This window comes from Callithrix jacchus, chromosome 2 (assembly GCF_049354715.1).
Source record: "Callithrix jacchus isolate 240 chromosome 2, calJac240_pri, whole genome shotgun sequence".
NCBI lineage: Eukaryota > Metazoa > Chordata > Mammalia > Primates > Cebidae > Callithrix > Callithrix jacchus.
Genome location: NC_133503.1, coordinates 127801300 through 127813680, shown reverse-complemented (window position 1 = coordinate 127813680; position 12381 = coordinate 127801300). Strand labels below are relative to the sequence as shown.

The following is a 12381-nucleotide window of genomic DNA, read 5'->3' as shown; positions in this document are numbered from 1 at the left end:
TCCTAGAACTCCACAGTGAGAGAATCCCCCTTAATTTGTGAGCACCCGCGCTTTCCTCTTGTGAGCTTTTGGGGATCCTAGGGTTCCCGAAATCCTCAGGGTGCACACCTACCTGTTCACCCCCATTTCAGTTTCTCCATTTACATCTGGGGATTCTTGGGAATGCGAAGCACTTTTGAAATGCCCTGTGTGTGGAATTGGGAGGACAGTTGAATCCAGAGGGTAGTGTTGAGTCGGCAGTTTGACGTTGGCCTGTCCTTTCAATCCCCAGATTTTGATAAACTGTGGGTTCCCTCCACGCATCGGGAGCTGAAACGTACTAAGCTCTTTGGAGTCAGGAAAGAACTTTCTGTGGTAACCAATGGGAAGGGCTGCCCATTAGGGAGTGCAGCAATTGATAAGGTGCTTTAAAGAGATCAACTGGCGAGACAAATGACAAGCCAATGTGTAATCAGTAGTAGTATTTAGCTTTTCCTGATTTTAATTCCATTAGGTGAGGTTCTATTACACACGCATACACACACATTTTTCTTGCTGCATTTTATATATGGAGAAACAGGCGCTTTGATGTGTTTGAGTTTGCATAGTTCTTGTTAGTCTAATAAAGTATTAGTAGTGAGAGTTTTTCACTCTTTGCCCCCTAATGGCAACCTTTTGGTGCTTAACGTGTGGTGTATTTTTTCCCAGGCAGCAGAGGGTTCTTTTCAGAATGTCATCAATTTTTTATTTATTGACTTTGAAGGTGGATAGAGAGAGAGAGAAGGTAACTCATGTGAGATGTTGGTTTATGAGCTGTATATGGCCAATGAGACCCTTCTGTATTAGGGCAATACAATGATTAGAAGATTTGGGATTCTGCTATTTGTGTTTACATTGTTTGCTCAGGCACACAAAGATTATTTATTTATTTATTGAGACAGTCTTGCTCTGTCACCAGCCTGGAGTGCAGTGGCACCATCCTGGCTCACTGCAACCTCCGCCTCCCAGGTTCAAGTGCCTCAGCCTCCTGAGTAGCTGGGACTACAGGCGCACGCCCCCACACCTAGCTAATTTTTGTATTTTTAGTAGAGACAAGGTTTCACCATTTTGGCCAGGATGATCGCAATCTCTTGGCCTCGTGATCCACCCGCCTCAACTTCCCAAAGTGCTGGGATTACAGGCGTAAGCCACTGCGCCCTGTAAGGTTTTGTTTTAAACTGTAACTAACTTGATATTTGAGTATGTTATATTGACTTGTCAAGAGTTAGTCAAATAAACAAATTAGCAAGTATTTACTGGGTGCCTGCTTTATTCCGGGGTCTTGAGATTGCAGCATAGGAACAAAGATGGTCTATTCCTGTAAGGAATTTAATAAGGATGGGGGAGAGGGGAATAAGAAAGGTATAAAAAATACAGTACTCTCTGAGGAAGAAAAAAGTCTTTTAATGTTCTGTCTTGTAGTTCCTTTATATTGTACCTTTTAAGTCTTGCCATTCAAATTAAACAAACCTAGTTTAGTTATGGAAATTATGTTATGCAACTTATTGAGCTTGGCTTTTAGGGTAGTAAATGTGTCTGTAGACATAACTGCTCTTGGTTTCATGTGAAGATTGTCTTGATCTTTGTTACACTAAAGGATAATACTTCTGTACGAAGCTGTGCTTCAGGCTGCCTGTGAAGAGCATCAGAAAGCTTCAAAATAGTAAAGAATGAAGTTGCCAGTTTTTTAGTTATCCACAGAGAAACACATGTGCCAATAATGAGGCTGAACAAATATGTATAATGTTTATTGTATTTATGTAAAACATCGGTTAATCTGATGTGTTGAGATATTTTTGGGAGGTGGTTGTTTAGCTGCATCGTCTTTAAGCACATAAATCACCTACTTTTTAGTTTTCAGATTATATCACAATTTCAAAAGTCTTTCTGGATCTTTGTAATAAATCCTCATTTAAAACTATCTTGGATCCTTTCCTTACTAGAAGTAAAATCTGACTGTGTTATTCCTTTGTTCAAAAATTATTTATTTTTATTTTTATGTTTGAGACAGAGCAGATCTTTCTCTGTGGCCCAGGGTGGAGTGCAGTGGCACAATCATGGCTCACTGCAGCCTCAACCTCCTGGGCAGAAGTGATCTATTCTCCTCCCTCAGTATCCCCAGTAGCTGGTACCATGGCTATATGCTACCACAGTTGACTAATTTTATTTCGTTTTTTGTAGAGACAGGGGCTCACTCTTTTGCCTAAGCTGATCTCAAACTCCTGGGCACAAGTGATCCTCCTGCCTCAGCCTCCCGAAGTGCTGGGATTACAGGTATAAGCCACCATGTCTGGCTGGTTAAAAAAATTATTATCTCTCCTGCATCTGGAAGAATATTACCAACTTTGGTATCATGGGTATTTTAGAATTGTATGTAAAAATAGTGAATATTTATATTTTTCTGTGGAGCCAGTGCACAGGTGTCTTCAGTGTTATGAGGATTACATGATTTATTACAAGTAAATCATCTAGGCAAGTGTTTGGCATACAGTAAGCCCTCAGAAAGTGTTGGCTATTATTGTGCATGGCTTTCTCTTTGCTAAATTAAAAGTCCCTGGAGAGGAGGAATTGTAATGGAGGAATGGTTGAATTGCATATATTAGGCACTAAATACAGTAGTCTCACCTTATCTGAAGTTTTGATTTCTGCTGTTTTAGTTACCAGTGATCAACCACAGTCTGAAAATATTAAGCAGAAAATTCCAACCAGGTGCGGTGGCTCATGCCTGTAATCCTGGCACTCTGGGAGGCTGAGGCGGGTGGATCACTTGAGGTCAGGAGTTCAAGACAAGCCTGGCCAACATGATGAAACCCTGTCTCTACTAAAAATACAAAAATTAGCCAGGCGTGGTGGTGCATGCCTGTAGTCCCAGCTACTCAGGAGGCTGATGCAGGAGAATCAATTGAACCTGGGAGGTAGAGGCTGCATTGAGCTGAGATTACACCACTGCACTCCAACCTGGGCAACAGAGTGAGACTCCATCTCAAAAAAATAAATAAATAAATAAATAAAAGAAAAAGAAAAAAGAAAAGAAAAAATATTCCAGAAATAATTCATAAATTTTAAATGGTGTGCCTTTCTGAGTTGTGATGAAATATCATTCCATCCCACTCCATCCAGCCTGGGGCCATGAATCATCTTTTCTCTTTGTTCAGCATATCCCTGCTATGTAAACTTCCTGCCTATTCATTGCTTGGTTATCAGATTGATGGAGGTGGTATCATAGTGCATGTGTTCTAGTAATACTTATTTTACTTAATTATTGCTTCAAAGCACAATAGTAACGTGGCTAGCAATTTGGTTATGCCAAAGAGTAGCTGTAAAGTGCCTCTTTTAAGTGAAAAGTGAAAGTTCTCCACTTAATAAGGAAGAAAAAAAATATCATGTTGATGTTGCTGAGATCTATGGTGAGAACAAATCTATCCATAAAATTGTGAATAAGCAAAAAGAAACGTATGCTAGTTCTGCTGTCACACCTCAAACTGCCAAACTTATACCCATAGTGTGTGATGAAAGCTTAGTTAAGATAAAAAAGAAATTAAATTTCTGGGTAGATGTGAACAGAAACATACTCAGATTCAAGGCAGTTTAGTTCAGCCTCCCTGGGGGGCCTTGGGATGTACACCCTTAGATAAGGAGAGAACTGCTATAAAAGGCTTTAGTATTAAATTTGTATTGCATTTATATCACCAGACCACTTTCTCCCCATTTTCTCTTTTTACTTTGTTTCTAGTGTTAATGATAGGGTTAATTTACATTACCTAGCTTTTTCAACTCACTGTTATTTACATATGTTGAAAGACAATTGTTCTGCTTTTTTTCTCTGATCCTCAGCTAGCCTCCCTAACCTCAGGTAGGGGTTTTTCGTGTTCCAGTGTTTGTCCTTTTTTTTCTTCCCTCGCACATTTTTATTCTCTTCCTATATGGCTTTTCAATTCAGAGTATATTTATACTTGAGGACCAAAGTTAATACAGTTTTTTTTTGAGATGGAGTTTCGCTCTTGTTACCCAGGCTGGAATGCAATGGCGCGATCTCAACTCACCGCAACCTCCACCTTCTGGGTTCAGGCAATTCTCCTGCCTCAGCCTCCTGAGTAGCTGGGATTACAGGCATGTGCCACCATGCCCAGCTAATTTTTTGTATTTTTATTAGAGACGGGGTTTCACCATGTTGACCAGGATGTTCTCGATCTCTTGACCTTGTGATCCACCAGCCTCGGCCTCCCAAAGTGCTGGGATTACAGGCGTGAGCCACCACGCCCGGCGTTAATACAGTTTTATTGTGTTAGGGATTTTTGTTAAACGTAGATGTTCAGCTGCTCTTGTCACACACAAAAATATAATGTAGACAATAGGTGTTAATCTCCTTCACTAAAGTAACCATTTTACTATCTATATATATCCTATAATATCAAGTTATAAACCTCAAATAAACCCAATATCATTTTTAAAGAAGAATTTTCACCAAAAAAGATACTTCTATTTAATCTATGTATTATTTCTTTTACCTTAAGAAATGCTTCTCTTAAACTTTCTCCATTTTCAACCCCATTTATTTGCTCTTCTCTGCAATGAAAATCATCTAAAGGGTTTTCTATGCTCCATGTCCCAAGTCCTCTTTTTCTACCTCTGCGTATTCATTTGTGTATTAAAAAGATACCTTGAACTCAGATGTCCCAGAATGAACTCCTTTCCTCCCAAACCTGTCCCATTCTTTCTCCTCTGAATTGATGGCAACTTCATACAGCCAGTTGCTCAGTTGAATCTTGCAATCATCCTTGACTCCTTACTTTCCCTTGTATTCCAACAAATCCTGTTGGCTTTTTCTATGAAATATGTTTAGAATTCAACAGTTTTCTACTATTTCTGTTATTAGTATATTGATCATCTCATGCTTGGATTTTTGTCATTATCCACTATGATTTCATGCTTGGATTACAGTAACTGTATTTTGTTGTCTCTGCTTTTTTCAGTCCTTTCATCCTTACAGTCTATTCTCATATGCCAGCCCGAGTGATACTTTTAAAATATAAGTCAAAAATTGTATATTTAGATGTAAGATTCTAAATGCAATATGTTATCCTAGATTGGATCCTGAAACAGAAAGGGGCTACTAGTGGAAAAACTGGTGAAATCCAAATAAAGTCTATGATTTAGTTGATAGAAATGTATCAGTGTTGGTTTCTTAGTTTTGATAAATGCACCATGGCAGTATGAGATGTTAACGTTAGAAGAAACTGAGTGAGGGTTATATGGGAACTTTCAATCTTTGCAGCTCTTCTGTAAAGTCAGAATTATTCCAAAATAATATAAAAAAGAATATAACATTACTTTTTTATTTAAAAACCTTTTGTGAATCATATAATTCATAATTGAAGCCAACAGCCTTACTTTGACCTACAATAGTCTACATCAGACTTGTCCAACCTGCAGCCCACGGGCTACATGTGGCCTAGAATGGCTTTGAATGTGGCCTACCACAAATTTGTAAACTTCCTTAAAACATTATGAGATTTTTTTTTTTTTAGTGTATTTTAGTATTAGTGTATTTTATGTGTGGCCCAAGACAATTCTTCTTCCAGTTTGGCCCAGGGAAGTCAGAACTTTGGACACCCCTGCTGTGTATGATCTGGTCTCCCATTACTTCTCTGATGGCATGTCTTTTTATTCTGTCTCCCTTTGTTCCAGCCATACTTACCACCCTGTTTTTTAAGTACACTAGGCCTACTTCTATCATAGGGCCACTGCACTGGGTACGTCTTCTGTTGGGAATGCTTTTGCATCCATACAGCTAATTTCTTCACATCTTTTACATATTGCTCAAATGTCACCCTTGCAGTAAAGCATACCCCAACCTCCCTATTTAAAATTGAGCTTTGCAATTTCCAACAGGTGGAGGAATTCCTGTACCCTGTTTTACCTTCTCTTTTTACTCTAGCATTTATCACTATTATATATATGTTTTACATATTTGTTACATGTATTTTTAATTGCCTTCCCCTATTAAAATGTAAAATCCATGCAGGCAGGCATTTTTATCTGTTTTTTTTTTTTGTCTTACGCCACATTCTAAACCATTTGTCTGAGGCATGGAAGTACTCTGTTGGCTTTGGTTGAATGAATGACTGACTTGATTGGGTGTATGAATCTGTAATTTTTTTTTTTTTTTTTTTTGAGATGGAGTCTTGCTTTGTCCAGGATGGAGTGCAGTGGAGCTATCTCTACTTACTGCAACCTCCACCTCCTGAGTTCCAGCGATTCTCCTGCCTCAGCTTCCTGAGTAGCTGGGATTACAGGTGTGTTCCACTATGCTCAGCAAATTTTTTTGTATTTTTAGTACAGATGTAGTTTCACTATGTTGGCCAGGCTGGTCTCAAACTCCTGACCTCAAGTGATCCACTGGCTGCAGCCTCCCAAAGTGCTGGGATTACAGGTGTGAACCACCACGCTTGACCTTGAATCTGTAATTTTTGATTTGCAGTCTGACACATTGAATTATTTATCATTTCCATTTATCACACTATTTCTTGCCTCTAAGCCTTTACTCATGCAGACTCTTCTACTTGGAATGTCCTTCTTTATCTTTCTTCTTCTACCCTTAAGTTGTTTTCACCTAACTGTTTCTCTTTAAAGATTTATATAATATTAGATGTAACTCAAGGAATCTTTCTAAAATGGCAGACCAGGACGAGTACTACTTTTCAGAGGAGCTCCTACCCTACCTCTGCACTTTACGACACTCAGCTATGAAGCATAGTTTTGATTTTAACCTGGGTCTTTTGAGTGTAAAATCAATTGTTTATTTGCTGTAACTTGTTTTCTAGGAAAAAGGTGGCTGTCTTTAAAATAATTGAAAGGTACTGTATCCTTTTTATACAAGTATGAGGGAGTTAATGCATTTTATAGCCCTGGACAATTTGCTCCTTGTCATTGTTGGAGCTGCCAGCCCTGATGAAAGCAAGTTTTGCCTTTTTTCTAAGGCATTGGCTGAAATCCTTGATCAGGGTTCAATTGTAGACAGCAAATTTTTAACGTTGATGAAATTATCTACTTTGGGGAAGAAAAACATTCTTGAGATTTGTGTTGCCAAAAAGAAGAAATGCATGCCAAAGTTCCAAAATGCTCATGAGGCATTCGTGTTTTTACCAGATGCCATTACTACCAGTAACTTTGTATTATATTAAACTTCTGCTTGTGTTCTATTGGGAAATGCCAGGCTGTGTGAAGATATTGCAAGGAGTTTCAGCTATACAGAAATTTGTTCTTAAGATTGATTTAATGATGATTAGTTTAACAGTTTATCTCTGACACTTAGCACAAAATTAGGTAAACTAATTTTGCATTTAAAATAGTGTTTGTTTAATCCTAGATAATGTGCTAAACTTCGCAACTACTCTTTAGATTGACATTCTGAATTCAAACTTCCCTTTGAATATTATCATTATTGTTGCAGCCTAGAAACTAAACCAGTTTTATCTTCATCTAGCCCTTAAGACTAACAAAAAAGGAAATGGATTAGCTCTATGCATTCTGAAAAGGCTTCCACATTAGTAATGTGCTGGCAAATGATAATTAGGCTTGAGATTAAGTAATCAAAAATAAATATTACCCGGAGGACATTGTATCCTGAATTTTTGTTCAGTTCCATAGCTTTGCTAATCCTACAGAAGTGACTAAAATGTTGAAGTAAGCAGAGTTCAGTCTGGTCCTATGTTAGAGGATGCTATTAACTTACTTGTAATTTTACCTGAGCAGTGAATTAGAATTTTATTGGATAAAGAAGGAACTTGCTCGATTGTAACAGAAGCAAGTGGCTGCTAAGAAATAAGATGCAGCCATTGTTGAAACTTATCAAAGTCTTGACAGTATAAATATCAACATGCTGAGACATGCCAATATTTACCAGGGAATTTGGAAGTTGCGGAGTTCCTGCTTAAGAAATGTAACTATAGCATTGGACACACTATGGAACATGTCCAAATGAACAGCTGCTCAGGGAAAATAAAATTACATCTGTCTAAACTTTGAGGCACTTAAAAAGTTAAAGTTTAAAAGTTTATGATTTTTTGGGGTAATTTTTAGGTAGATGCTTGTATGATACAGTATACTTATGCAGTTTCATGTATGAGTTTAACATAAACGCTTTTTAAAAATGATAGCGTTGTTGCCATTTATAAATTTGTAAATTAACTGTGCAATGATACTCATCTATAAATTTAATTTTAAAAATTTGCCTAGTGTTGTGTTTAGGAACCAACCCTTCATTTTTAACATTGTTCTTAAGGAGAAATTGGCTCATAATGACTTAGATATTAATTTGGGGAGACAAAAGTTTATACTCTTGAGAACTTCTTAAAAGTCAATATAGAAAATAGCAGTTTTTATACTTTAGATGGGATAAGGAAATTTGACCTGGTTATCATTATCTGACAAATATGTCTCAGTAGAAAATCTATAGAGTAATGAGCAAGTAGAGTTCATATATTTGGTTGAGTATTACAGATCAGATAGTGTTAATTCCTATCTGAATATCACTGTATTTTAACCAAGAGCATTTGATGCAAATTAGACATTTGAGCTTTTATATCAAGTTATTAGAACCACAATCTTACATTGTTTTGCAGACTTCTAGAAGAAGTTTAAGCTTAAAAGTCTTTGAACGACAGTCCTAAAACAACATTAAGAACATAAAACATGAGTATCAGGACTTGTTTTCTCATTGCTTCTCCTTTCTAATGGTAGAGATAGGTGATTTTTAAATAGCAATCTAATTATTTAACCACTTCATAACATCATATGAGTTCTTAGAAGAAATGAATGATTTATTAAGTCCATATAGTAACATACATTGTAATTAGCTATACAGATGACCCTTGAACAATACAGGGGTTAGGGACACCAACCTCTCATACAATTAAAAATCCATGTATAACTTTTGGCTCATCCAGAACTTAACTACTAATAGTTTATTGTTGACCAGAAGCCTCATCAATAACATAAACAGTTGATTAATACATATTTTGTGTGTTTTATGCATTATGTACTGTATTCTTACAATAAAGTAAGCTAGAAAAAAGTAAATTCTAAGGAAGGGAAAATATATTTACTATTCACTAAGTGGAAGACGATCATTATAACGGTCTTCATCCTTGTCTTCATGTTGAGCTACCTGGTGAGGAGGAGGATGAGAAGGATTGATTTTGCTATCATTTAGTTGGCAGGGGTGGCAAAGGTAGAGGAGGTGGAAGAGGAGGCAGGAGAGGCAGACACACTTGGCATAACTTTTATTGAAAAAGTTTTGTGTATAAGTGGACCCACACAGAACAAAGTTGTTCAAGAATCAACTGTATATATGTCTTAATTTAATTTTTCACTTTTTATCTAGTTTTTTTTCAAAAACAGTTTTCTAAGACATTGGTTGATTGTCTCTCTTTCTCATTTTGTCCAGAGTCAAAGAAATCCCTTATATGAAATCAGACATCCCTGAACCGAATGTTCTCACCTAACAGCCTAACTATGATGGTCATGTTCTGGAACGTTCTAACCTGGTTGAATTTTTTCGCCATCAGCTAAATAGATACCTCTGTTATGTGTAACCTCTATACAAGGTTTACATAAAAAATCAGGCATTTCTAGGCCAGGCATGGGGGCTCACTCCCGTAATCCCAGCACTCTGGGAGACTGAGGAGGGTAGATCATCTAAGGATAATTGTTCATGTCCAGCCTGGCCAACATGACGAAACCCCATTTCTACCAAAAATACAAAAATTAGCAGAGTGTGGTGGCATGCCTGTAATCCCAGCTATTTGGGAGGCTGAGTCATGAGAATTGCTTAAACCTAGAAGGCAGAGGTTGCAGTGAGCTGAGATTGTGCCACTGCACTCCAGGCTGGCTGATAGAGTGAGACCCTGTCTCAAAAAAAAAAAAAAAAAAGGCATTTCTAAATAACAACGGCCCTATAAAATTTGTCCTGGTCAGTCAGGCACGGTGGCTCACACCTGTAATCCCAGCAGTTTGGGAGGCCGAGTTGGGTGGATCATTTGAGGTCAGGAGTTCGAGACCAGCCTGGCCAATGTGGTGAAGCCCCATCGCTACTAAAAATACAAAAATTAGCTGGGAATGGTGGTGCTTGCGTGTAATTTCAGATACTCAGGAGGCTGAGGCAGGAGAATCACTTGAGCCTGGGAAGTGGAGGTTGCAGTGAGCCGAGATTGCACCACTGCATTCCAGTATAGGTGACAGAGTGAGACCCTGTGTCAAAAAAAAAAAAAAAAAAAAAAAAATTATCCCAATCATAACATGGTCATTGTTTCAGCAAGCAAGATGTCATACTAAAATATATAAAAAATTTAAAACAACCTTATTTATGGAAATTTAGTAATTTATTTTGGTGTATATCTCTTCTTTAATTAATTTGGAGTTACATGCCTTGTGCCCTGTTATAATCAAAGGCATGTACCTCAGTTGGCATTTTTCTGGATATTTTGTATTTCTGACGTTTCATTGGGCATTCCTGTACCTTGGCCAAAGTGGAATATTCATGCAGCCAGAATTTAATTTAGTAATATGAATTTCTATTGTTAAGGAAAGATAATTTTCAAGGCATTGGAATTGTAACGTTGTTGCTACTGGTGAATCCACTAGTAGATTGTTGGTATTTCATTTTTTGAACATTGGATTCCTCATGCAAACCTTCTCTTATACCTCTTATTTTTGTTTATATTGGCCCGTAATTTTTTTTACCTTAGAAAATGCGGCATCTTCATATGTCATTTAGCATGTATTTGACATATCTTGTCATTATTTTATTAGTACTTTAATTCTGCTATAGCAAAATTACATATACTACCCAGTATATATTTATTTATAATTATTTTTATAACAAAAAGTTTAATTATAATTTATATAAAACTCTGTATTGTCATGTTCTATGTGGCTTAAAAGTTTCTGGAAGCCTGTAATCCCAGCACTTTGGGAGGCCGAGGCGGGTGGATCACGAGGTCAGCAGATCGGGACCATCCTGGTCAAGATGGTGAAACCCCGTCTCTACTAAAAATACAAAAAATTAGCTGGGCACGGTGGTGCGTGCCTGTAATCCCAGCTACTCGGGAGGCTGAGGCAGGAGAATTGCCTGAACCCAGGAGGCGGAGGTTGCGGTGAGCCGAGATTGCGCCATTGCACTCCAGCCTGGGTAACAAGAGCGAAACTCCGTCTCAAAAAAAAAAAAAGTTTCTGGAGAGAAGGTATCATTTTTTTTTTCTCTTGATCTGCTGGGGTTCTTATTGAATACAAAGTTTGCACTTTGTGCTTCCTTAATGAATGATTGGTAGATGGAGTGGAATTTTACAACTGATGTTCTGCAGATTGATTTCAGTTCATTATTGAACTTAATGGGAAATATAAAAAACATATTAAGTGACTCTGAAACTAACAACTTTGAATGGCTTTTCAGATCAGCTTTTTACATTTTGCAGTGCAAAATTGCTTCTCTTGCACAAAGTAGTGTGGCTTCATCTGTTAATAAACATTTCATTAATTCTTTTGGGGAAATGTTTCATTAAAAATAGTAAGTTTTTTTCTAAGACATGTAACATTGCCAACTTCTCCCTAATGAGAAAATTATTATTATTATTATTTTTTGAGATGGAGTTTCGCTCTTGTTGCCCAGGCTGGAGTGGAACAGTGCATTCTCGGCTCACTGCAACCTCCCTCCACCTGCTGAATTCAAGCGATTCTCCTGTCTCAGCCTCCCAAGTAGCTGGGATTACAGGCATGTGCCACCACGTCCGGCTAATTTTTTGTATTTTTAATAGAGACGGGGTTTCACCATGTTGGCCAGGATGGTCTCGATCTCTTTACCTTGTGATCCACCCGCCTCGGCTTCCCAAAGTGGAGAAAATTATTCTTGATAGTTCTGTAGTTTGAAGATTGTTGATGCGTATAGCATTTCCAACTTCTTTCTAATAAGATAATTATTCTTGATTGTTCTGAAATGTGAAGATTGTTGATGACTTCATTTTCGCTTCATTGTACTTTATAGGCAGGAACATGTTTGATTTAATGCTATTTCAGAATCCTTTGAAGAAGTCTGACAACCTTTTTAAGATTTTGTTTTAAAATTGATGTTAAGTTGTAGCCATAAAGAGGCCACATAAAGAGGCCAGAAAGATTAGTCTTTCTGATCAATAAGGTAATTTAAAGATACTATTTTTTTTTTAAACTGTGTGGCCTTGTTTCACTGCTGCCTGACTGGAAATAGTGCTATCAGACAGTACACTTGTATAAGTACAGCCTCCTAAGTTTTGATACCTTAATAACAGATGACTTCTAATCTAAATTAATTTTGTTGCTTGCTTTATTCGA

General features: G+C 37.4%; 1 protein-coding gene across 1 annotated transcript in view; it reads left to right on the top strand.

Annotated features, from left to right (window-relative positions):
* Positions 1-12381, top strand: part of XRCC4 (X-ray repair cross complementing 4) — a 271368-nt gene that overhangs the window by 171 nt on the left and 258816 nt on the right. The window lies entirely within an intron of this gene.